Genomic DNA, 27,957 nt, shown 5'->3' on the forward strand with positions numbered 1-27,957 from the left:
GTTGGTTGCACTTAATTATATCCCTGTGGAAATAAAGAGATAACATCCTCCTTTCTCAATATATTCTCTCTCTCACACTGCTAGGAACCAGCTTCCTAATTACCAAGTAAGGCTACTGCTAATGACAACATAATCAAAATGTAGGAATTCATATTTAAAATGCATGAAAAAACACCATCTGCATGCATCTTTTAAGTGAGACATTAAAAACCTGACTCCGTCTGTTCTGTGGACATTAAAAATGTGTAAAAATGAGGATTTTCCCTGGTGTCTTCGGCGAAAATCTCTCTTTTACCCACAATTGCTCAGTCTGTTCAGTTCAAATTATTCATAACACTACCTCTAATTCTTCTTTCTTTAATTTCATGTGATTACATCTCCTGACATTCCTTCTCAGCACTTAACCCTTTCCAATACAGATTATTATGAAACTCATTTAACTATGATTGAGTTAAGCTTGGTATATTTCATTATCTTTGTTTCAGTTTTTTTCTGTTTTTCTTCTTTGTCTTCCAATCACGTTCCAAAAACATCTTTTTGGTAAAAAGATGCTCAGCAATAAATTATAATAACCAAATAGTTTCTGTCTTGTCACACAGGGAGAGGGACTCTCACTTTTCTCTCATATCTCCAGATAGCCTAAAGGTATTTCTCATCCCTTTTATTGCCACATCACATAATATATAAATGAGAGGTAAAGTGATGTCTCATTTGCTATTCAGCGTCACCTCTAGACCTCTCTGTTACCTCCAGTTCTTTCCAAGGCAGCATTCTGGACTTTCCCTTCATCTGAATTTTACTACCTGAACTGTCTCCCTCTTTGTCTATGTACTTATATTTTAAGTTAAATTCTTCATCTATTTTTTCCTCTCTATATTTTCCCCTGAGGCCTTTATTTTTAGCAGTTTTCTCTGGTTTTATTTTAACTTCTTTTTCTCTCACTAATATTTCTATTTATCACAAATTGGTACAATCTGAAAATTACATGAATAAATTTTTAAGACTGGTCCTAATTGCTTGTGCATCTACCCTTATTCCCTGCTGATTATTTGTGCTATTGCCTAATGCTTTAGTAAGCATTCAGCCTATATGAATATATCTCAGTGAAGATGACTTTGGGGCAGACACTTTTCTGTATATTCAGAATCTGCTTCTATACACACTGAATTCACCTGAAATGTTTGAAGTGACACTGATCTTTTCCAAGTCAAAAGAAGCAGCACAACTTCTGGATTATCACATTTGGGCTGTATGCCTTGGTACTAAAGCTCTGAGCAGAACAGTCAACAGGAAGAGGCAGATAATAGAATCAGAGAGTTATAGAATGACCCAGGTTGGAGGGGACCATAAAAATCATCTAGTTCCAACCCTCTGCCATGGGCAAGGACACCTTCCACCAGAGGAAAGACTTGTAGAGCACTGCAGAAGCATTTGGCCGAGCAGCATCAACTCATCATGAGATGAGAGTTCCAGGCTACCCTGGAAATGAAAGAGATTCAACATGAGTATATTTTATTAACAGAAATGCCTAAAGGAATAACACTCCAGCTACCAAAACTTTGACAGTCCTTTTCAATGTTTCTCCTTGAATGGAGCTACATCTGTCTCTCAGAACTTTTTTCAGCCCCTCTAGACTACAAATTGATTTGAAGAATAACCAACAATTTCACATAATACACTCCTAAGAAAATTCTGTACCCAGTGGTGAACACTTCATAATGAAAAGGAAAAACAAATTGGGATTTTTTTTTGCTTATATACAAAACCAATCCTTTTTCATGCTGTACTCTGTCTTCTCAGCAGCATACCAATGATTTCTGATTTGCTGTGTTGTGATTCAATTACATTACTAAATATATCCAAGAAAAGACAGATAGTCTAAAATTAGGTAATTAATATGACACTGTATTCTTATTAATAAATACATTTTTTTCATAGCAGCAATTCATTATTCTCACAGCAACAGAATTAGGACATTTCTTAATTGTTTGGAATTGTCAGTGGGAGATTAGCAGTACTGAGATGCTAAGGAACTTCCTGCAGGCTGTAATTCCATCACAAAAGAGGAGAGTTGAAAACAGCAAGGAAAAAACAGCTACTCCTGCACATGAACTCAGTGAGCCAGGGGGCACAAAACCACTTCCAGAAAAAGACAGTTTTCTATACTTTTTGACACTTCAGCAACAGCAGGAATGCCTCCTACCTCGTTCAGGGAAAAATTACTGGTCTCGGTATGTGGAGATACTTAACGGCAAAAATAATACCTCCCTGAACTTCAAAGAATCAATTCTGGCAGGGTTTAAATGGCAATATTGGTCAATAAGTGCTGCTGTTGGGAGTTTGTAACATTTTTTAGATCCACTAACTGGGATGCAATTTTGCAGGGCACAATCTATTTTAAATAAGCAGATAGCTTGTGTTTGTGAACAGGCTTACGAGCTATAAGCCCAGCTCCCCCAGGTGTGTGGCAGCATGTGCTGGCTCATCTGGGAACTGCAACTTCAACTTGTGTCTCAGATTCTCACCATGGAGAAAACAGCAGAGACCAACAGATTTGTCAGCACCACCAAAAAGCAGATTTGGGGTGAACACACAGCCCACTGGGGTCCACTGCTCTCCATGTCTCCAATGCTCACAGTTTTGAGAGACCTATTTGCGTTGAAAAATAAGGGACAGAGAGCAAAAGAGAATATCATTATGTCTGTTTAGTTAAAGGACAGATCCTTTAGTCAAACATGTCAAAAAGTCACCCAGAAAGAAAAAAAAAAAAAAAAAGAAGAAGAAGAAGGAAAAAAAAGTGAACTTTTTCAGATGTAAGCCTAACCCTGTATCTAAATATTACTTAAGGCCAATAGAGAACCCAGGGTCATTTGAGAAACTTGAGTCTAACCAAAGTTTGTGATCTGTATAGATTTTCAAAGTAAGCTTGGAAAACTTGTGGTAAAATTTATTCCACTCATCAAAAGAAGCCACTTAAAAACTAGAAAAGATATTGTATTGAGAAGCAGTTGTGAGAAACCATTGAGAGTTGCTTTCTCACGGATCTGTGTCAGGTAGCTGAGGACAAGCCTCAACTGCAGCTTCTCCGCCTGCGGTGGCATTCAGAAAACACAGCAGAGACCAGCTTCTCTGGTGCCTTGTAAAAGCTCATGCAGCTTTTCTCTCCAACACAGTGAGAGGTGCTCCTTACTCTATCCAACTACGTATCTTCCAGTAATTCCTAAGGTCTTCAGCCTTACATACTGTTGCTACATGGAACCCGCAGACCCAGTCAGAGCAAACCAGCTATAGACAATTGTTTCAACCAGGTTACAAGCAGCACTCAGCACAGCATTCCACTGTGGTTTTTCCTAGGTGAGTGACAGGTGGTATAGTGGGTTGGGGTTTTTGAAGGCACTGAAAGATGTTTTCAGAACTTCTTTTCTTTCCCCAACCACAGAAGAAATGGTAGATAAAAAGGGGAGGTGGGGAGAGGAAATGGAATCATGCTTGCTTCCATTCTGTAAATCACTCTTTCTCTCCTGTCCCACCTGCACTGGCACATATCTAAAGTAATATGCTTCTGCGTATCTGTACATTGTAAGTCCGATTTTCTGTAGAGAAGGAATGTAGCTAATATAAAGATTTTGGATTAAGGTTTTTAAATACTAAGGCTTTCACATCAGGCTTCATTCATTGCTACCCTACACAGTAAAGATTGCTGCATCAGCAGTGGCCTCAGTCCGAGCCATGGGGGATTTCCAGCTAACAGAGGATGAAACACTTAGTTCTTTTCCAGATCTTCTCAAACAACCCTATGATAAGCATGTGCCAAAATCATGTGCCACAAATGAAGGATGCTCTTGACTCTTCTACCCTCAAGTCATATTCTACAAGTCTGGTTTTGCTGTTTGTTTAAATCAATCCACAGTTGACCACCTACCAAAAGAAAGTGTTTCTCACTCTTCTCCTAAGTCCAATCTATAGACTTGAGCCACAGGTTTGTGTCAACACCATCATTCATCCACCAAGCTGCAGCAACTCAGATCTAGCTGAAAATCAAGACTTAACCCATCCCCCTACCAAAAACTTCTCAGCCGGATCAGATCAGATCCCTGATCTACACCTTCATGCAATCACATAACTGCTCTTGTTCAAACAAGCAAGGGCCTGGGAATGTACAGATGAAAGCAGGAGTGAGGGGAATTACTCCATTCAGCAATGCCACTGAATTCAGTAAGCTGGATGAATTCACATTTCAATCACTCTGCACCGGAATGAAATCCTATAAACCAAAAATATAACTCTTATTTGTGTCGGTTTTACTTAAGATGAGAGCTAAGTGACATTCAGAACAATAGATATTATTATGCTGAATGCTAACTTCACCCCAATTTTTGCCTAACCCTAGTATAGCATTACCAATCTCGCAGCTTCTGTGATTGAACTTCTGCTGTGCACAGAGCAGAGTAATCCCTGGAACATATCTGATTCCAAAGGAGTGAGATAAGATGAGCGGTTAATAGCTTTTCTTACTAGCACACTTTTGAAGTGATTAGCAGGAGTTTCCATTTTCCTTTGTCACTTGTCTATAGAAGAAAAGAAAAAGAGCAAAAGAAAAAGTATCTGAAGGCTACAATTTTCCAAGCAGGATTTACAGGCTAAAATAAAACTGAGATGTCTTGGTGGTATTCAGTGACTTTTAGTTGGCTCAAAATGAGGACATGTACTCCACATAAAAAGGTATGTTCTCATTTTGGGCTGCATCAACCAATCTGATTAATTCAGGCTAAAGCAGAAAGATAACTTGGGAGTTAAGTGGGAATAGCAACTGACAGGGAGCCTGAGGGTGAAGCCATGCTGTCCAAATTAAAATCCACATTGCAAGAATAGCACTGCTATTCTACATACCTCTTCTCTTGAATTTTGGAGGAAAACTGAGATATGTCTACTGCAGGCAGCCCTTTGTCTTAGACAGAATCATATCAAAGACTTCACAACTGTTGCTATAGTCGTGTATCTTTGCTTATATGATTTTCCATCTGAAAGTCTTTTTTTCACCTTAATCCAATATGTGCCACATTGACCTATTGCAATAAAGAGACTGAACTGTAATATGTTTGTTTTAAAATTTTGTTTAAGCAGTTTGGGGAGGAGCCTTGGAGGGCAGGGGGGAAGTGTTGCAGACAGTGAGCACACATATGCTTTCTTTTCACACCGTACCTAGCTGGCTAGGAAGCTGCAGCATCCTTCTGGAGTGACAGGGCAGCAGGAGGCAGGGGTGAGGCATTCTCCTGCTTCAGCTGAGTGCCCTCATGGGCTCTGCATCTCCTAACAGGAAAGCCACGTTCCCACCTCGTTAAAACAGCCTCCTATAGTCACCAGTAGTTTTTCATCAGTGGGCAGAGAACTCTGTAACACTCACCAGCACATCAGAATATCCAAATACATTTGTTCCAATATTTCCATTTCAGTATGTCAGTAATAGCTCAGTGGGACTTTCATTGCTCTTGAAAGAGCACCAACGCTGGTAGTTACATGCCACTCCCATTGTGTCTGAGAGGGTACCAAACCCAGTGAATAGTTCATATTTTGAAGATTAATTACCAGCAGGGCAGCTACAAGAATACTCTTAAATGCATGGTCATTATGTGCCATTGATCAGTTTTGCTCAGCGCTTTGCCAAGAACTGGGAGAAACACACAGGAAAACGTTTTATCAGTTTTTGATAATCAGAAGCTAAGTAAGAGTTCCCTGAAAGGAGTGGGTAGAAATATGGATCTTTATATACAAATTTACTGCTTATAATACTGCAAGAAATGAAAACAAAAAGAAATTTTTGCTAAAGTGGTGTTAACTTCAAATTCGCCAAGAACTGTTCAAAAAGACCTCAAGAAAAAAAGGTGGGTTTGCATGACTAAATGTGGGCATTTAATGCCTAGGCTAAGAGATGTTGTCAATATAATCAATCTTCATAGACTAGATGCCTGTGATCTCATTCCTGTAGCAGGCATCTACATTTGGTCAGATTAATCACTCTGTTGACCATGTTAACCAGATTTCCCCTAATAGAGAGTCAAATAATGTAGACATCAACATGATTAAAGTTTGCAAGGTATTCTTTTTTTTTTCCAAGCTTGAACTGCCAAAGGATTTTTTTTTTACCTTTTAGGATTTTTCCTGCTGTACCACTGCTCCATCAAAGAGGACTAGCTAACACGCACTCTCACTGTTGCAATCCTAGTTCAGCTTTATACTCATCTGCCCACTCAAGACAACGAATGGGAAAGATTACACAGGAACTCTTAATGTCAAGGTCAAACGTCCCTTCGGTCCAAAAGGAACTTCTTTTAATGCTTTGGGAAAGACCATAAAGAGAACATGAAATGCAAAACATACAGTTCAAAGAGAGCACCATTAAAAATTATGCTCCTCTTTGGATTTCTTTTGTCCTACAAAACAGATGAGTTACAATCCATCTGCAATGCCTGTCCTCACTTATTGAAGCTAAAATCTACATTCATGCTCAGCAATACAGGCAAGGAGATGCTCCTACAGTCTAAGGCATAAAGTCAATAACAACAGAAGAAAACATGGGAAAGAAACCAATCTATGTAAATAAGTAAGAACACTATAATGGCAGATAGGTAGAAAATCAAAATTCAGAATTTGGATCAGCTGATTTTACTAAATACTTCAAGTATGTCACAGGTTTTAATTACTTCTAAAATCATCATCAGTCTTACAATGTCACTTTGGAGCAGGGGGAATTATTTACAAACTGTTTGTGGAGTATCTAGCAGCTGGGGGCAATAAATATGAGGCTTTTAACTTTTGGTCCTACTGCAGTGCAAACATTAAATAATGGTAGCTCAAAACATGAAATCTTGCACGCAGGATACAGGAATGGCCCATGCACACAGGTGATCCTTCCTGCTCACCAGTTTGGTTCTTTGGGTGAGTCTATTAAACAACACATGATGGACCATTGAGCTCTCAGTAACTTAACATCTTTGCTCAGCAAGGTTACTCACAGAGGCTGATGCACTTTGTATACTTTAAAGACAGACTAAGTATTTTTATTTTTGCTGGGAGACTTATCAAACCACAGGGTTCCCCGTCCACTTTTAAATTTTGTTCTTGCTTTAAATGCTCCTCTGCAGTATTGCCCCAGAGTATTCCAGACACTCCCATATCCAGGGAGAAGCAATTCTGGCTGATATTTTACTTTCCTGAGTAGCTTTACTGGCTGGATCATTTGTTTCTCTTAATCCATCCTTATACAGTTTGCCAGCCGCAGGATCAAGAAATGCACATGATAAATGGAAGTCACCCCATCAGAAACCAAGCCCTTTAATCCACTAGACAAATGGTTAAATTTAAATCAAAAGAAGTGGGTCTGGGATAATTTCAAATCCACTTGAAAGCTGTTCAGACTAATTGCAGGCAGAGAGGGCTAGCTGAAAGTAAAATTGATTAGACTGAAATTCAGGTCCCAGAATTTGGATAAACAAAAAACAAAACAAAAAAAAAAAAAGGACTTTTTTATTCATGATAGAATTAGAATTTACTTGACTATTTTTCTTTTTGATTTGCAGTATCTGAAACTGAATGGCTGTACATTATAAAAATAATTTCTGGAACGATTTCTTTATAGCTTTCAAATCTTGCCAGTGTCATAAACAGTGACATTTGTAAGCTGCTGAAGGAAAACCTCAAGAACAGAAAACTCTGAATTTCTCAGACTAGTCTTATTCAGACAGTTCTGAAGCCAGAGCCAAATTCAGAATTATACCCTCAGTAAATTCGGGCCACTGTTTCTCAATAGCTACTGCCTACTTAATTAGGACTTTCAAATGAGGATGAAGCCAGAAACAAGTCTCCATTAAATGGCTCAGAGTAGTAATGTGTTTAAAGTTAAGAACGTGTGGTGTATATCTGCTTTATCCTCATTACCAGTAGCTTGAAAATAAGCCAATTATCATTTTAAATAACTTACGGTCTTATCCACCTCTTTTCAGCTTCTATGATGCAAAGAGAGGGAGAGAAAGCAGGGGTTGGGAATAGAGAGCAATAAAGTGACTGTTCCCTTTGATTCAGACAATAAAGCTGTAAGAGGCACCTTTCATCTAAGAGATGAAGCAGGAGGAACTTCCACCTAAGCAGAGCCAAAGGTTTGGGTGAGGGCTTTCCAATCTATTGCTGCCAGCAGAAGCCACAGGAGGAGTAACTTTTCTCTGAAATTAAAAAAGAAACATACAAGAGAGAGAAAATGCCCTGTATCTGTCTTCACATATGCACAAACCCTCTCCATTTCATAGCTGAGTGTGGCTTCTTTCCAGAGTTGTCTTTTATCATTGCTTTAGAGAAACTGTAAACCATAAAGCCACGTGCATTCTGGCCATGTCCACTGAATAGCTAAAAACTGTTACAGATCATGTTACACTGAATATTTCTTTAAAAATATGAATCTGACAAATCTTCTTTCCTTGTCAACTTCACTTTCTCTCGCCCTCCCCACAGGTACATTTCTGAACACCACATTTTAGGCAGCTAATGGTTTGTCTCACTTCTGTAAACACCAAGTTTATCTGGAACACTCTGTTGGGAGTCCTTCTGCTTCAAAAACACCACCACTTATTACCTGGACATGAGAAAACAAAGCACTGATTTATCTGTTTCTGTGCATGTCCTGCACCTACTCACAATTTCCAGTTGGGAGGAGAGGAGAGGAGAGGAAGAGAGGGAAGAAATGCCAAAGTACAGCTTAGGCTACAAAACACGTGTGGCAGCATGCCTGCCACACATCTCATGTACAGAGAGGAACTGGGTTTGTTTGGGGAAGAAAAATTTAGGAGAAACCAAACCACCATACACATACCAACTTATAAATCCAGGCAAAGAATTTTTCACAGTTCCAGGAACACATGTAAATAAATGCAGCTGTACAGTAAAACCATATCCACACCATGTCTTGGGGTGACTTTATGATGTGTATCCCATATCGCTGCCCTATGCCCAGAAATTAGTTCTTGTGCCTTTCTATGCCTTTAAACTGAGCCTGAGAGGGGGAAGGAAAAACTGAGCAAAACTTTTTCAAAGCAGTTTGCAGCTTGTTCAAGGTCACACAAAGATAGAGACTTTTTTTCAGCTGCGGCAGGAGAGCGAGAGTGGAGGGAAGGGAAGCACCCGGCTTGCTTTTCTTTCCAGCCAGCTTTCGGCAGTTTTTTTTTCCTCAGCTCCTTTCCTCCAGAGAGTTGAACTTTTGTTTTCCTGGGATTTCATTTTTTTCCTTTTCTCTCTGCTGGACTGTTTCAACATCAGAATACATTGGGAGGATTCCACCAAGGCCTTGGCCCTGGAGGTGGGCCCACCATCCCATCCCAGCTGCAAGGAGGGAGAAAGAGATCTACAGATGGACTCTGAATTTTTGCCCAGGTTTCTCTCAGCAGAGTGGGAGGTTTTCTCATTTAGCATTATTATCCTTTTCCTGTGTGTTTGTTAAATAAATAGTTTTTATCTCTTTCACTTTCCTCCGAGGAAAATTTATTTTTTCCCAAACCTGGTGGGGGAGGAGTGGTTGTAGCCTGCCTTCTCTCAGAGGATGTATTTCTAAATTTGGCCAAACCAGAACACACCAGGAGGGAAAAAGTTTGGAGAACCAAAATATGTAATTCTATCTTTAAAGTATAGTACCTGCTCTATTCCTAGAATTTATAACAAGGCAGAAATTTGTTTCTTGTACTCAACAAGGGACTGCAGTAGCTTTGGTTCTGGGAAAAGGAAGGGCGATAGCTGCTTTTGTTTTACCTACATTCGGATTATTATGTGTGTGAATTTTTACATCATATTAGTGATGCCCATTTCCTGCCTCCCACCTCTGCCCAGCTCCTTTCAGTCCACAGAGCTTGGGAGAGCATTCTAAAATAACCATCTCAAACGAAACTTCCAGGCCTCTGTGTATGTTCTAAAATTCCACCCTGCAAAACAAGAAAAAGATTTTTTAAAAGAAAAAAAGGATTAAAAAAAACCAAACCCAGAAGTTTCATATAACACTGTTGCTTTCTATCTTGGAAAAAAATCTGATTCCTTAATCTCCCTGACTGCACCAAGAGGGCCCACTGCATCTGTTAAACTCATTGACTGTGACTACCGCCTCCATATGAAGCAAAATTTCGGTTTTATGATCTTTAGCTTGTGTGAAGCACAGCAATAGCGTCATCGGAGCCCTGTGGGTATGGCAGGGAGGGCTGACAACAACATGCTGTAGAGTTTGTGGGACTAGCTCCAACAGGGCTATGCGCTTCATCTGGAACATTGCTGAGCCTCAGCATGATCCAAAATACTTGAGCTGCCAACCACTGGTAAATTTATTGACTGTCAGGCAAAAAAAATACAGAGAAGTCAGACATTTATTTTATTATACTTTTAGACATCCATTATGATGGCAAAATATAGTAGTAGAAAAAAAATACCTTCCCTCCTCTGTTGAGAGATATTTCCAGATTACTAGAATGGCTTGACTGCACTTATTTGGATAATTTTCATAGTGTAAATGGAGCCATGCAGTATAACATATATGAAAACACAGCATGGATTTATGGATTTTTGCATTGGAGGTCTGCTTCAAAAACTCCCCTTGGCCTTCACACAAAAGTACAGGGAAAATAAATAAATTCTGCTGTGCTTTTACTGCCCCAAGCACAAGAGACAACTAATAATAGTTAATGCATAATTACAGAATCCTACCAAGAAAAAAGATGATCCTCTGAGACCCTGATTTTAATTATGCTTCAGCCAATTACTGTTTTCAGCACTGACCTCAAGTGGAGAAGACACATGACTTTCAGACTGCATTACCCATACCGACTTTGGGACCAAGATGGGACCTGGAGTGTAGTTAAAGTTCTACTCTTTATTCTTCCAATTAATTCACAGTTGTGAATACTTACCTGGTGGTACATCAGATAGGTTCATTCTAAATGGCATTTGGGTTTTTTCACTATTTCCATGAATGAAATTCCAGCAATAAAAGTGATTATCACCTTAAAACTTTTGTGGAGAGAATGCACTGCTTGGCACATCAAATTGTAAAATCTCTAATTATATATCTCAATAAAGAGCCAAATGCTGCTGTAGCAATGCACCACTAAATACAGCCTCCATTTTGAAAGGTGTAAATATAAACAACAGACTTTTGCCACAGCTGTACTTGGTGGTTGTAAGTAACCAATGCATTGGGGTTTTTTTTCTCTGTATCTGTTCACCCACAGAGCCCAGTTCTCCAGTGATTGACACCACCACAACTTAGCCAACTTCAAGAGTTCAGGTCCCCTTATCCACAAATGAGAGCACAACCCAAACAACAGAGGGGGTAGGGCTTTCCACACAGAACATATCTCTCCCTCATCATAAGGAGAAGTTTCAGCAGATCTCTTTCTAACCACACTCCAGAAAAGCTTGATCTGCTTCTGGTGTACTTTTTCAGCTTGGTCAGAAAGCTGTTCAGTTTACCAAGGTCAATGAGGTCAATCAAAGCCATTGCTTTTTTGTGGGCTGTAAGCAGGAAATCAGAACCCTGGGCTTTAAAAAACATATTCAGGGAAGAATAAAATTCATAGATGAGCAAATTCACACTCCTCCTCTCACTGTTTTTAGATGAGGCAAACCTGAGGCACATTTTAGGCTCACAGAATTATTTCCCAGAATAACTTCAGCTAAAAAATTCTGACAAGTCTTACGTTCAGGAAGACAGTAGAAAACACCTCCTATCTTGGGACCAGACAAAAAAATTATCTACAAGGCTAATTTTCTTCAGGGTTGTGCTACATGGAGCCAAATTTTCTGAAGATTTCTCTTTCCTTTTTGGCATTGTAAGAACTGAACTTTCTAAAGAGTTTATTGGTTTTTATTCCTTTATGAGTTATCCATCTTGCTGCCGAACTTTCCAGACATTGCATATAAAAATGCCTTTCAGAATCTCTCATGTAGCCCTGGTCCTTTTATCTGTTTTCTTGCTTTTGCTTTCCCTCTCCTTGTCCAGTGTTCCACATAGTTTCACATTTGTGACACTTGGGCTTCTCTGGGAATCCTTATAATCATATATATATTGTGCAAAAAAAGAAGTTACCTGCGAGGAAGACAGGCAGCGCATTGGGTTTGTGTGGCCAGGTCTTGGTAGCAGGGTGGCCACAGGGGTGGCTTCTGTGAGAAGCTGCCAGAAAGTTCTCCCATGCCCAGCAGAGCCAACGCCAGCTGGCTCCAAGACCAGTGTGTCACCAGCCAAGTCTGGACCAGTCAGGAATGATGGTAACACCTCTGTGATAATACACTAAAGAAGGAAAGAAAAGTTATTGCTCAGAGGCAATTGCACTCACAGAAGAGAGGAGTGAGAATGTGAGAGGAACAGCTCTGCAGACACCAAGATCAGTGGAGAAGAAGCGGCAGGAGATGCTTCAGACACCAGAGCAGAGACTCCCTGTGCCCCTGCAGCCCATGGAGGACCATGGGGATGCAGAGATCCACCTGCAGCCCATAAAGGACACCCATGCCGAAGAGGTGGCTGTGACCCCGCGGGAAGCCTTTACTGGAGGAGGCTCCTGGCAGGACCCACAGACCTCCATAAGGAGAGAAGCCCATGCTGGAGCAGGTTTCCTGGTAGCACTTGTGACCCCATGGGAGACCCACACTAGAGCAGCCTGTTCCTGAAGGACTGCACCCCGTGGAAAAGACCCACGTTGGAGCAGTTGGTGAGGAAGTGCAGCCTGTGAGAAGGCCCCATGTTGGAGAAGTTCACAGAGAACTGTCTCCTGTGGGATGGACCCAGCAGGAGGGGAAGGATTCTTCTCCCTGAGCAGCAGCAGAAAGAGTTTGTGATGAACTGACCATAATCTCCATTTCCCATCTCCCTGCACTGCTGGGGAGAGGAGGTAGAGCTGGGAAGGAGGAAGGGGTGTAGGGAAAAAGAGTCTGTTTGACTTCTCATTATCCTGCTTTGATTTTGTTAGTAATAAATTCAATTAATATCCCCAAGTTGAGTCTGTTTTGTGACGAGAATTCACTGCTCGCTCAGTCAGCAGACTCACCGTTCTATGCCCTGGAATGCCTCGAGCTGCCTGGAGAGACAGCACGGGCGATCCCACAGCTCGGCGGCTCCGAAACGGCAAGTGATAGCTGTTTGGCTATCATCATGAGCAGAAGCAAAGAGGCAGAAATATAGCCCTGACTCCGTGCCTGTATTCCTGTTTTCTTTATTCTTCCCGCCCTTGGAGACATGAGAGAGGCTGTTCACAAAAGGGAGAAGCAGGAGAAAAAAACGATGGGCGAGGTGCGATCGGCCACCTTTATTTGGGGGAGGGGAAAGGGGAGAGCAGGGGTGGGCCCAGGGTGACCAGCCAATCGGACTCTGTTTGGGGGGAGTCCGGGCTACCTTCAAATTCTACCCGCGCTGGGAAAAAAGGGGAGTCCGAGCACATGGCAGGGACAAGTCCGGATATGCCTGGGCAGTCCCGGGGCCGGGCAGCCCTTTGGGCAGACAGCAACAGTTTTGTCTGTGATGGTGTTTGGTGAGTGAGCTCTCCTCGTCCTTAACTCGTGAGCCTTTAATTACATTTTTTTCTCCCCTGTTCAGTTATGGAGGGGAGTGATAGAGTGGCTTTGGTGAGCACCCAGCATCCAGCCAGTGTCAACCCCCCTTCAGACAGGGATATCTGTACAAATCCTGCAAGTTATTCACAGAATCTGGTTGAAAATTTGGCCCCACAACTCTCTTGACTGTGCTTATAATTGCAGTCTCCTGAAACTGAAAATCAAGTAGCAAATGGGTGCTGGCTGATGATCCCTTTCCTGCAGTATGATCTTGGGTAATACATGGTTGTCAGACCCAAAAAATCTTACATATATGTCTTACTGATTAATATTTTAAAAATCACAGATGCCTAAATACTGGCTCTTGAATTTTAAGATATTTAGACACACTTTTCAAGCTTGTACTTACAAGAAGTTTTACTCTGTTTTGATGTGAAAAACTAGAACTACAGCAACTGTGAAATCTCAATAAAATGCACACTTTTCTGTTTTCTTTATAACAGTTACATTCTGTATTCTAAATTGTAAAATTCAAAGCAAGAGAAATATATTGCCTGAGTAGACAAATGCATGTATTTTCAGCTCTCAGCCTTCAGACACTGACCTCTTGACTTGGGCCATACAGACATAAAGAAGTACAAAATCTCTGCCTAGAAATTGTATATGTCTCTTCCCTTGCTTAAATTAATGTTCCAAGATGTTTTTCAGGCAAACTTTTGCATTTTATATGTGTTATTATGCCACTGGATTTGGTACACTTCATGCAGGATCACTTAGGTTCACTGCAAGTTTTGCCAGTAGTTAAGGTAATGCTGCAGTTGCAGAGCTCATGAAAGATGTAAGTGGTAACAGTGAAGCATGGATTTCTTCACCTAACACAAGAGAAAAGAGAAAGAAACAGCACTAGGGTCTCTGCCCTAGAATACAGTCTGAAACATTTGTCTTTGAAAACAAAAATGTGATTTGGTTTCCACACTCATCTGTTTTGGGTCGTTTTAGTGATATCTCCTGAGGTTGTTCCTCAGAAGTCTTTATTCATTTCCAAGAAATTGCAACAGAGAAAATAAATGCTCTGAAATGTGTTAAGTCAATACACAAAAGTGAAACTGGCTCCAGTGTCATTAACTAAAAGATTCAGGACTCTGCAAACTCATTTCTTGTGAAGTAACTAGTATGTCCTCCAACAGCTATGCATTGATTGAAAAAAATGGAGCTGAAATTGATACCTAACAAGAGAAGCCTCAAAACTTAACCAGGACCTGTACAAGGAAGCATGCCACTACAAAGAATAAGAATCAGCCACTTCTAAACTTGGCATAATTCATTAGTCTTGCTTTGGCCTTATACCTTCTCATTCCCACTCACTGCAGCTAATCCAAGCATTTGTCTTGTCAGAAGAAAGAAGTAATACTACATGCATTTCAAAGCTTTTAGAAGACATACTGGTGTGAAATATCAATTGGAAAGTTTGGAGGAAAAGCTCATGTCTCTTGAGCAAGAAAGGCTCAGTTACCATAAGCAGAGGTTGTCAAACTGTCTCTACAGCCATTTAGATACCAGGTTCTCTGCCATTACTGTGGTAAAGGATGAAAGTTAAATAATTTAGTATTGAAAAGTTCAATATCCTATTATCAAACTCCTTAGACAGCCTACACCCTCTGACATGGGATTATCCTAAATTCCTCAGCAAATATATTGCTGCCTTTGTCTGAAAATACTAAAAAGTAAGGAACACAAGAGATCGTTTATATTTAAAAGAGAAAATCAGCTGATAAGTCTCAAATATGACTGGCTGAGTTGCATGGTGTTAAGGACCTGACAATCTTTCATTCTCTTTTAAGGCAAACCCCATTTGAATACACATAGCAGTTAAACTGCCTAACAAGATTTATGTTCAAAGCGAATGTGAAGTAATTGCTACTGGTTTGTGGAGCAAAGTGCTCCATACAAATAAAGGCAACAATATCAATAGAAACTAATTTGGTTCAAAGTGTAAGGAAACAGACCTCATGGGGAGGGGGGGGAGGGATGGAATAAAAACTGTATATATTCATGTTATTAGATCACAGTTATTTTTAAACTTCCACTGTGGAGTGACAGCACCAGCGGAAATGAGCTTTCCTGAACAGTATGCTGCTCACAAATGTGAACGGTGTAATCAGGATTTCAGATTCTCTTGGACATTTCCACAGTCCTATACATGAGTCCTTAGTACAGGACCTGGGGAGGGGTGAGGCTGGGGGCCAGACATGAATAACCAAGAACAGAACAGGGAAGTTCACCTCTGGAAGTTAATGTTTAAATTAAAATAAATCACCTAATTCATCTTAAGTGGCATCACCATTTCTATAAGTTTCTGCTATTGTGATTAAAATGTCTATCTGTTCAAGAACAAGGCATGGCAGGAACTGAATCACCTTATAGTCAGACCTCAGACATCAGAAAGGATAAGGTTCTTTCCTTGACCAAAATTCTTGCCCTCCAACAAATTCCATATAAAGAGTGGTAATAGTGAACATTATTCCATCTACAGAATGAGGGTGGAAGAAATTGTGATTCATCATCACTGACCACTGAACATTCACAGCTTGGCTAATAAAAAGATGGTTCCTCATTACTGACTACGTACTTTTTAGTTCTCTGATATTCTATGCAGGAAGAATGATGACCACTGAAATGCTGACAGTACTTGAAACACTCAACACAGACAAAAAGAAGCAAAACGGATTTTTAAAGCCCTGTTTCATACCCAAAGAGGACAGTCATGTTAGCTTTGCTGTACTGAAAAGTTCACACTTGCTAGCAACTGATAGCCATTCTATACACATCCACTGAAATTTATGGTATTACTAAATTTCACAGCATTAATTCACCATTACAAAAACTCTAAGACTTAACTCAATCTATGCATTTTCTAACCTGTGAAAGACAGCTTGGAATAACTCCAAACCACATACTTCAATCCCTGAGAAACCACTTCTGGACACCATCTCCCTCCCCTCCAACCTGACATACCATTCCTGAGTAAACTTGTAGCATAACTAAACAAAGGCCAGCTACAACCTCATCTAACTGATGCTCATATTCTAAACTTGGAACAGTCTGAAATCATGCCAGAACACAGAATGGAGCCTTTTTAGCAGCACAGATGATCCCCCATCCACGGAGGGAACACAGAAGATGGTTTCTCATCTGGGGCATATCTGCAGCATTTGACTGTGGGTTACATGGTCTATGGAGATTATGAGACATTTGCTAAAAGAGATGACAGGAGCAAAAGGTAATTTACTAAAATGTTTTGAGTCCTTCTGGAACATATCCATCAAAACCTGATGGGAAAACCTCATTTTCATCTGGCACCCATTACTTTGGTGTACCATATGATGGGTTCTCTTTACTACCTATTATATGGACAGTTTAAATGCCAGTAATTTAATGCCCATAATCTATAATGACACACAGAGATATCATTCACACATACAGCCATGCTCTTTTGTATAGCGTAAGGTGAAGTGCTTCAAGGGTGAAGCATGTAGCTGAAGATGAGCCTCAGCACAAAAGAAATACATCGTAAACAAAAAATAAAGGACATTTTGAAGATTTTTTGAGTCTTCTTTAGCCAGTCAGTGAACAAATATAAGTGGGATTCATCCACCCTAATGCAGGCACAGAAAAGAATGACAGATGTTATTTGAGTGTCACTCTAGATTCCCTTTATTTATCAATAGTGAGAGGTTCTCACCTCCTGAAAGCAATTTATGTGATCTACAGATCAAATAAATTACTTTGTGGAACGTGCATCTCTCTTCACAGATCATATACAAAGAACTTAATTATTAGCTCTGGCCACGATTTACGACATCCAGACATTTATAATTCAGTAATTCAAGATTTCTCACTAATACTGAAGAGTGCGGTGATGGCATGCTCAAGCAAGAGTATTGCATCAAGTTGTCAAGAAAACTGTAGATCTTTCTGGTGGATGAGACAATTGCAGTAACTGAGCAATACATAACACAGCACAGAACACCAGTGCCTATGGAAATCCATCTAAAACAAAGTGCTGGAACATGTCTTCAACCACTTATGACACCATAAACATATAAAACTTTATTCTTCTGTCTATTTTAGCTACCCAGAGTATTTGGAATCACAGCTGTCTTTATAGTTGTTATTGTAAGGATTCTCCAGGTTGCAGATAACCTGGAGAAAAAAAAAAACAACTAAAGTTTCAGGATAATTATTTAATATTTGCTTCTTTTCTGTAGAAGAATTATGTGTAGCAGAGGCACACAACCCCAGATCTGCGCTACTGGTTAGGTTTACAGCAGATTTGACATGTTCCTGTGGCAGTACTGCTCACCATTCTCCTGGTCACTGGCAAGAACTAATCCCTTGCTTCCAGAGAAAAGTGCTGCCTCTGTAAAGATGGAAGCAATTGTTGAGTTTCTGCTCTGTGGCTCTCATGAAAATCACTAAGCAGACCGCTACAAAAGCCAGTGAACCTCAGAAAGTAACCAATTATTTGCAAAAAAAAAAATTTAGTAGCTGTGCTCTACAGGGAGGGCAAAGACCATTGCAGGACCTGATCTATAGTTGTGGATATCTAAGAAATTATGAACATTCACAACCTCCAGTGCCTTGCAAGCACAAGGCACGTTTCTTTGACCTTGCCCTCACTAACAGTAATGCATAACATATGTGTTAAAAAAACACCAGAAATTTTACCACAAGTGCTTCTCTGCCCCACCCAAGGAGCAGATGAGTGTGTGACAGATGTTAGCCTTGTTCTTAAAATGCTACTGGGAAGCACTCACATACCATAGTAATGAGTATGGTAGTAGTCTTACTCAGAATAATAAAGCTACACCAATTTCAATGCATGTTTTCCACAGAAAAGAGCTTTCTACCTCTCATTTCTCATGTCTTGATGGGAGAGGAACAGTTAAGAAGGGTTCTCAAAGCTCATTGTGTTTAGGCAGCAACAGGTGAAGTAAAAAGAGTAAGGTTCTTACTGAGAGGCCAAGACCTGCATCATCCCTGAAGGCTTTCTTGTAAGATACATGAATCACAAAGGTAAATAAATTAGTCCTTGTGTTTCAAGGAGCCACAGATCCATGCCTACTCCCTAGATGTCCTTCTCTACCAGAAAAGAATGAATTTTGGGTGAAATTATACAATGAGAAAACTACTAGGTTTTTCATATCTTCCACTTTTGGACCACAAGAAAGGGTCCAGGTTTAGAGAGCAGAAAAAAAAATAAATATAAGGCTAAGCTGAGTAACAGCACATAGAAACTTGGAGAAAGACTCTCTACAAGGGCACATAGTGACAGGACAAGGGAAATGGCTTCAAACTGAAAGAGAGTAGGTTTAGATTAGATATAAGGAAGAAATTCTTCACTGTGAGACTCTGGAACAGGTTGCTCAGAGAAGCTGTGGATGTCCCACCTCTGGGGGGGTTCAAGGCCAGGCTGGATGGAGCTCTGAATAACCTGGTCTAGTGGAAGGTGTCCCTGTCCACAGCAGGTGTGGTGGAAATTGATGGTCTTTAAGGTTCCTTCCAATCAAAACCATTCTGTTATTCTATGATGAAATTATGCCACTTAAAAGTTACAGTACTCTATGTTAGGGGGGAAAAAGCAACAGAAATAAAGTTTTAAGGCTTCTAGGAATTAATTTGAGAAAAGTAACATTGAACTCTCCAGTTCTGGAAGGAAAAAGACAATATTGATAATGCTCTGAAGAGGGAGTGGGACTAGATTATCTCCAGAGATTGCTTCCAACCTGAGTGATCCCACAATTTTACATAACAAACTATAAGACAATCCTAACTAAAGTGAAGGTTATGTTCTTGGTGGTGAGGCACCTCTGGAAATCCCCACATAAACCTGTGATTTCGTTGTTGTCATGCTAGTTTTTTGGGTTTCTTTTAATAAGAACTTACATTTCCCCAAATTTGTAACAGCCGAGATATTTATTTGAGTTGTCAAGTAACTGTGCACCTCTCTATAGTGTGCACGTGTGGTTTTGTTTAAGCATTAAAACACTCCAAGTTGTTTTACCATCCTTAAATTCTGCATATATAAATGTCCAGATTTTCACCATGACCTGAAGCCCCAAAATACAGTGTAACACAATGCAATGTAACATAAGATTTTGTTTTCTTTCCATCCTGGTAGGAAGCCAAATACCATTGCTGCTGAATCCAAAGAGAGCAAGACAGTCTTTCCAGCAAAACCAACATAACCTGAAAAGCAGGTTGCCTGTCGGTTAAAAGCTTTATTAAACTAACCTGATGCACTATCATGCATTATAAATTTGACGGCATTTATGTGTAATTTTTAAAGGAATCTCCTGAATGTAGGGGTTTGTGCTTTTCCTCTCCACTCAGTACTAGTGTAAAAATGTGTTAGCAAAGTGTCACTTTTAACATTGCCATAATGGAACTTTTTTTTTATTTTATCACTAAGCTACTATGTTGAGGAAAGGTGCTAAAGTCCTGTGAAAAATGTATGCAATAGCTTAAAAAAAATCTGACATACAAACTTGTAGTGGTAGCTTCTAGTGAATAGATAAGAGTTCACTTTATCTTTGCCTCAAGGGCTCAGAAATATTTATCTTTGGACCTGCTAGCCTTAATGTTAAAATTTGGACAAAGCAACTGGAATGGTCTATAATTTCTCTGACTTAGATCATTGCATTTTCTCAGCTTTCTGCTCCAAACAACGTTCTATCCTCTCCTTGAAAGGACTTCAGCATAGCTATCTTATATGCACATAAACCTTACCTGGACCTCTGTAAAAAGCATTATCAGTAATAATAGACGCTTCCTTATTCAGAAGACTGATTTATGTTATAGTTAATTTCAGATTTTTGTATTCTCTTCCTTGCTCTTCTCTAGTAATTAAATTGTTTCCAAAGTGGGCTGCAGTCTCAAAGACATTATTAAAAAAAGTAGTTATCTATGGAGTAAACTCAAATTCCATATGGTGATTATTTTTCAGACCCAGAGGTTATTGATCCACAGCAACCCAAGCCTCTGGAACAGTGTGTGCTCATGGCTGCACTGCAGAATGACAAACCGGTCCTCTTCAGTTTAGTCTTCTATGTCTCGAATCCTAAGCAGCACCAAATCTGCAAGTTTTTTATGTAACCATCACTTGCCACAGATTCAAAAATCAGCTGTAAAACAGCACTACTCCTGTTGTGCAGAATTTTTATGCTGGTGTGTCTCAGCTCAGAGACCTGTTAGAGAATCCAACAATAAATAAACATGATAATAAGCCGAGATCTCTGTAAATGTTTCTGAACCAGCACACTGAGAGCTGTGTCTATGAAGTCTGTCATCTTATACACATCACTCCAGACTGATTAAAGAAAAACATTTTGGCCTGTAAATTTTAAAGTACTGCAAAATGTTTAAAACTGAGATCATGTTTAGCACTTTGCAAAAAGTGTTACACAAGATGGTAATGCTTTGAGTCCTTTCACATTGCAATGTACGGAACTTTTCAGAAATGTGAATTTGACACCAGCCATAATTTAGGTGTTTCCTTCTATTTCATACAAACAGCAGAGTGGTTATGCATCTGGAAGAGGGTTGGTTTGAAAAGATTCCATTTGTTTGCAAAGATTTTTTTTCATTCGCATCCCTCTGACATGAAGCCTCTTGTTAGTTGCTGTCCGATTTCTGGAAAGTACATTCACTGTTGTGTTTTCCCATTTCTTTGACACAGACTTTACATTCACTTGGCTTTTAATTTCTTTGAAGTAGACTGGTGGGAGGTTTTATTCTGTAGTACAGGAAGGTGCCTGGGTGTCCCTCAGGTATTTTCAGATTTGCTTTAATTGTCTGCGTTACAAAATACATGGTTTTTATCTGGAAACAACACAATTACTTTTTCAGAGAGCATTTTATCTCCTTTTTGATCCTAGGAGGAAAAAGGGGGGATTTTATCTACTCTGTAGGTAGAGGTCTCCATGATTGTGCCAATCTTGAGAATTTCAGAGGACCAAACACAGCAGAAGAAGTTCATAAACAACACTGAGATGCCATGCTGTGAGACACACACATGGTCTCTCTGTTCCGCCACCAACCCAGCAGCTGGGCATTTATATATGAACATATATCTACATATATGCATGCACATGTGTATATGTGTGAATATATGCACATTAGCATGTAGTCTGCTTCCATGTTCTGGGGACAACTTTAGTACAGGCAGATCTGATTGTGAGGCACTAATCTTCCAGCAATTAGCTACACAAGGGCATGTTTTAGCTGATGTGTGGTCATTTCTAGCGAAACTTCTGGCATTTAGCTGTCTCTCTCCCAAGCCACTGACAAATAGAGATGCTGTGACAATTCTTTTTTGATCTGAAGAACAGAGACAGCCTTCATGTCACCCATCACCAGTGACATCTGCTGATCATTCAGAAGCACAATAACAGAAGGGAGACTTGCAACTAAACATTCTGTGCAATTGCCATCCTCATCCATATCATTGCAAGCAAATCTGTGCTTTCGTCTCTATTTAATTCCTCTTTGCTCTCATGTAAATTTATTCCAGAAGCAACTCCAATGTATTTTCCACCAAATGACACTGTAAGACTGCCAGATTTCTTCCTGCTGTCACAGTGCCTAATATAGATCTCTAGCCCTGCCATTAATGTCTAAGAGAGCTCTAGAGAAGGAGGTCAGCATTATAGAGAGCCATTCATTTAAGATTACAATTATGGCTTTACCAGAATTTCCTAAAAACCTCTGTTTTGGGGGTGGGCAACTGAATAGCAAATCTAAACAAGTACATGAGCTGGTTTTTACATACTTTTCTGAGCTAAAATTGCATATCTTTTACCAAATATTTCACTATGGCTAAGGAGTATCTAATGTAGCTCAGAATATAGATCTCCCAAATTTTCCACAGTTGGATTCTGCATTAAAAAATGCTGGACCACACTTCCTTGCACAAACGGCATGGGGGAGGAGCAGTAAGAGGTAATAGGATGTGCCATGGCTGGCTGCTTTGTGCTGGTCATTTGATGCAGAGTCATTTGCCCTACAGCATAGGATTGGGCTCTGTTATTATGAATGGGTTTGAAACGCTCATATGTCCCAGGAGACCAGAAGAGAGTATTTCAGTCAATAATGCAGCCTCAGTCCTGTGCGCCCCTGGAAACAGACCCAGATCAGCAACTGGCTTAGCTGAACTGAAAGGAGGACAACACAAGGGTTTTCAGTATACAAACATATACAAGCAGAGGGGGTATTTTATATACATGTGTAACTGTTGTTCTGCATATATCACTTTGCTCTGTACTTTTCACTGAAACAATGCAAGGTGGGGCTTTTTCCCACATCTCAGAAGCCAAGCCTGTACTGTATTTTTTATTGCCACTGACTAGGTCTTTTCTGCTATTACAAGGCACATTGAATCTTTGCCAGGCATTTACTTAATTAGGGGCAACTGTTTTAGGTAATAGGGGTTAATTCTGGTACGAATGGCCACTGGAACTTTTACCAGCATTTGAATATAAACTTCTGTCACCACCAGCCCAGACCTTTAACTACAATGGTTGGATTGATGGGACTTTTAAGTCTAAATCATGTCTTTGCACAGGCCATTTGAAAACAAATGAAAAAGTGTTTGAACTTCTCTTCAAATAGGTAAACAACTCGACTGAAAATTTTAAAAGAGAATTGCTTTTTGTCTCCATTTGCATTTTCATCTTATCACATTTGCACATATTGTACATGCAATAAGATAAGAGCTGTCACTTACACTTTCCCAAAAAGGACTAATTATTTCCCAAAATGTGTTTAATTATTTAAACACAAAGTAGTTCCTCTTTCTATTGAATTCGTCCCCTGCCTCACAGAAATTTAGGAGCACAAATTCTGCAAATGAGTTGTCTTCAATGCTTGTCTCCTTTTTCCCTGCAGACTGTTGATGGATGGACTCCAGTATTGACAACTCAACTCTGCTGCACCAGCACTTCCTGCTGAGGGCATGATGGTATCACAGAAAATGACCTTGTCTTATTTTCTGTCGCATACGTGGTTCACACTGTTACTTTCCATTATATCGCAGCAAGTCAACATGACATCACCTAAGCATTTACTTATCAGACAGCATGTCAACAGTTTAAAGGAAACATTTCTGTCTGCCAATCCACCATCTGAATCAAATTGTGGTAGGTTGCTAGTGTATCACGCATATCTACAGAAGCAAGTAATTGAAATGATCTGTGGGTCAATACACAGACACCTGTAATTTGAAATTGCAGTGGCTTGTAGCACATTTTATAAATCAGACTTTTTTTCCACCTTTGCATGATAAGATTATCATCAAGATGCAGCAGCAGTGTCGACATAGTTAAGGATATCCCCAGAGCTTTTTATTTCGGATTGAAAGTAGCTTTTGAATTTTATTAATATCTCAAGTGGAAGATAGAAAGACCACATTTTGAAGATAACACAGTGTCAGTGCTAATGTTAAGCCCCATTCTTGTCTAGTGCTATACGACTAAGACAGTCTGTGTGCAGGAGGGTGTTAGGAAAAATGTGAAGAAAACTCTCTCATAAAACTCTAAGTACAAAGTGAACAAAAAATGGGAGCTGCAAATTTAGATGAGTTGAATGCAACAGTTGAACTCCAGTCAAGATTACTCTCTCTTCCTAAACAGAGAAATTCTTCTGCTTCTGCAGTTGCAAGAAATAACAAAAGAACTCTTCACCTCTATTCATTTTGTTTATAACTCCACTGGGAAGCAACAGTTCTGTATAATAATAACCATACACAAAGAAAATCTTCTTCTTTTTTTCCCCCGATACATTGTCTCATTTAAGACAAGGAGACAAGGAGAGTTCAGTTGTCTGTGTTACGCGTATTTCCAAGTATGTACATACATTTGTTTTATACTTTCAGAGAATTCCAGAAAAGCCTACATTTTGGCCATAAGCCTGCAAGCAAATTCCAGCATTTTCTATGTCCAAACTGCTGTCACTGAATTCCTAATTTTAAATTAAGTCTTTGGGGCTTTTTAGTCAAGACAGAGATGACTTTTTAGTTGCTCAACAATTCTCCCAGTTTCTCAGGTGGATTTGCAGCCCAAGATATATCCCACAAAGCAGGTCTAATAGCATTTGACCAGCTTACTGGGAAAGGACCACTGGAGAAAGAAAATCATTAGACAAGTATCCCAGGCACTATGCCATAGCTTAGTACTCTGTCTGAGACTTATAAACTACATAAAGCCAACCAAGAAAATCCATCTTGTTTTCAATTCACTTACACACACATGCCAAGGATGCCATTGGGAAATGAATGACGATCCCTTCTACAGCATTCTATACTTCTCCCCCACTTTCACTGATGATCCTCCTCTGCTCCCAAGGAAAAGAATAGCAAAGAAAAAGCTCAATTCACTGTTCTCATGACAACCACTCTGCCTTTCCCTCCCCTTTTCCAGAGACCAGACATGAACCTGGAGGCACACACATTTATCTGGTTATAAGGAGGTGGCCATGCTGCTCACAAAGCTGTACCCACCATTGCAGTGAACTATGTGATGTAAAGGCAACAGCATGAAAGTATCTTCCAGTATCTTCCCTGTTTCTTCCAGTCACTAGGGTTAGCAAAGGGTGCCTTGGCATTTGGGGACAGCTAAAAAGAATGAATACAACCAAAATGTTTGCATGAAAAGGAAACATATGGAGCTACAGTCTCTCTAGACCTCTCTAGACCTCTCCTGCTACACCCACACATTTCAATTTCTAAACTTTTCTACTCCAGTTCTAAACCAACTCTGGCTTCTTGCTTGTAGGAGCATGACAACTTGCATGCCAAGAGCATTTCCCCACCGGACACTCACAGTCAGGTACAACCCATTTTGTGCCAACAAAACTCTTCTTCTCCAGACGCTCTTCAGAGGTACTCTGAATTTGTTGCAATTTCTGTGATTTGGCTATCATACCATCAATTACTCTCTGCTGTGTATCTGTCATTTAATTTCATCCTCCTAAATAGAGCTTTTGAGGACTTTACCTAACTCCGTTGCAGTGATTTGAGCCATCTCTCCTATTTTCCAGATATGGTTTAAAATCTGTTCTTTCTTCTAAACTTATAATTTAATCTAAGAAGTTTACACATTTTAAATACATGAATTGTTCAATAGTGTATGTTATTAATGAACTTCTTCTTAAAAGAATGTAGTCCAGAGCAAACTCTGGCAAGATGCCATTCTAAGCATTGATCAGTATTTGTGATAGGACTTTGAAAACCCTGCATTAAGGCTTTTCCAGCCTACACTGTCTCTTCAAGACCAAACTTCATTAAATCATATACAAAAAATTTCAAGCTGGATAGTATCAATAGTCTTCCTGAAGACATGAACCAAACAGATCTATCACAGAATGAAACCAGATTCAACAGACAGGTTCAGATCAGTATCCTGAACATGTTAAAAATCAGGTCTACGTGATAACATTCAATTGCGCTGCCAAGATAGGAATCTTTACCTTTCCTTGGTTCCCTGTCTCATTCATAACACTTTATCTAATACAATAAATGGGGCACTGGCCAGAAGTGTCCTTCAACTCCTTCCCACTCTTGTTCTCATCTCTCTGTCTCTTCTTTCTCTCACTGTTCATGACAGGTTACCTGGGTATCTTTACCTGATTTCATAAGTTCATAAATTGTCTCTAATTGCAATCAACAGAGTAACACCAAAAGGCTTTGTTGTTCTTATCAGGGCTGAAGGGAAGCACTTTTTTTCTTTTTTTTCTAATTCCTTCAGCTTTAGTGTCTGCCTAAGTCTGGATCTTACTCTGACTGGATCATTAATCCACCTAATGCTGCACGGGGGATCTGTTGTTTCCCAGCTGTCTTTAGCTATGCCCATTTCTCCACTCTGTCCTTACAAATAAATGAACCACAGTGAGCAAGACAAGACCGGGCACTGCAAGCCCTGTATCAATATATTGAGATGAGAATATATTCAAAGATGAAACTAAATAAATATGGACATGTTGGGGTCCCTCTCCTGCCATGTAGCCTGGGAGATGGGCCCTGAGGGGACAGACACGGGATTTCCCTGCCCCTGGTCAGCCTCATTTCCCATTGGTTGGTTTGTGTTCCTCGGTGTGGCCAAGGACCCTCGGGTCCCATGACTGCAGAGTTCCTGAGCTGAGCCCCGGCCATGCGGCTGGAGAAATAAACATCTCTGAAACATCTACCACAAATCTGTCCATATATACTTCATTTCCATGGGACTCCTGATTTGAAATATGCTTGTTGCAGTAATCCCCGCTGCAACAAACTGGTGGAGGAATGCGGGCAAGACACCGATCCCTGAGGAAGATTCGTGAGTAAAATAATCACTCTAGACCTCTCTTCTCATCTTGGTTTGGATATTCTCTCTGGACTATGGAAGAATCGTGGGAAATGGGGCTCTCTGAGCCACAGAAAAAAATGTATCTAGAAGTAAAAGGAATCCTTGAACAACAAAACAAAAAAGTAATGCAACCGGGAGATCTAGAACATTTCTTCATCTGGCTTTTCCAAAGGTTCTCCTATATTTCTCGAGACTTACTTTTTGATATTGAACCTCCTGTAGCTTGTGAGGGGTGTTTCTGGGACGAGATATGGGATAAAGTATGGGATCAAAGAGAAGCTTTCTGTGCATACCTTATAATCAGGGAAGCTCTTGAGGAGCATTTGTATGGTCCCATTACCCCTAAAGCAGAAGATCATACTTATCCCGTGGCCGAGGCCGCGCGGCCGCCATCCCAGGAGCACATGACTGCAGCCGTGCCCATGGAGGTGCCTGCGCTGGATGCGCCCGGCCCCCTCGGGAGCGCGCGCCTTATCACGGACCCCATCCCTGTCTCAGGGTCCCCGGCCACGCGGCCGCGAGTGAAGGAGCGATGCCGCAGGCGCTGCAGGTGCCGTGGGCCACGAGCAGCCAGGAACCGGGCATCGGCGTGGCAGGCCGCTCTGAGCACACGGCTCGGAGAGCCCTGTGGAGGGAGAAGCGGCGGTTTCCACAGCGACACGAGAAGCAGCGCAGCGCAGCGCCGGAACGGGGCCGCAACCAAAGCAGCGTGGAGTTTGCGGAGCGGAACCGCTCACAGGGCACGGAGCCAGCGGCGATGGCAATGCGGGGCCGTGCAGAGCCCAGACACGCGCCGGAGCAGCGCCGCTCGGAGGGCACGGAGCAGCCGCAACACGGGGGCCCGGCCGAGACGTCGGAGCCGGCGAGGCGGCGGCCACGCGGGACCAGCAGCCACGACGAACACGCAAGCATGTGATAGGAGGAGTTGTAGCCACGAAAGTCACAGGAACTGTGAAATGGTACAATGTAAAAAACAACTATGGATTTATAACAC

The sequence above is a fragment of the Corvus moneduloides genome, chromosome 2, assembly GCF_009650955.1.
Source record: "Corvus moneduloides isolate bCorMon1 chromosome 2, bCorMon1.pri, whole genome shotgun sequence".
In the NCBI taxonomy this organism is placed as follows: domain Eukaryota; kingdom Metazoa; phylum Chordata; class Aves; order Passeriformes; family Corvidae; genus Corvus; species Corvus moneduloides.